Here is a 208-nt window from a genome sequence, read left to right as displayed (position 1 = left end):
TGCGCTACATCTTCTTGTGATGTAGGTTCAGGTTCTCAGCATCCAGATCACGCTTAGATCAGTTTCGGATCTCCAGTTCAACATAATCAGTGGTGAGTCCTCATTCTCCGAGGACAATAGTCATGAGTTTCTTTTCAGTATTTTTAGTCCTTTAGTTTCAGTTTTGCTAGACTTAGCTGGGGCCTGTCCCAGCATTTCTAGTCAGTTA

Source organism: Solanum tuberosum, unplaced genomic scaffold (genome assembly GCF_000226075.1).
Source record: "Solanum tuberosum cultivar DM 1-3 516 R44 unplaced genomic scaffold, SolTub_3.0 scf00010, whole genome shotgun sequence".
NCBI lineage: Eukaryota > Viridiplantae > Streptophyta > Magnoliopsida > Solanales > Solanaceae > Solanum > Solanum tuberosum.
Note: the sequence above shows the minus strand (reverse complement) of the source record.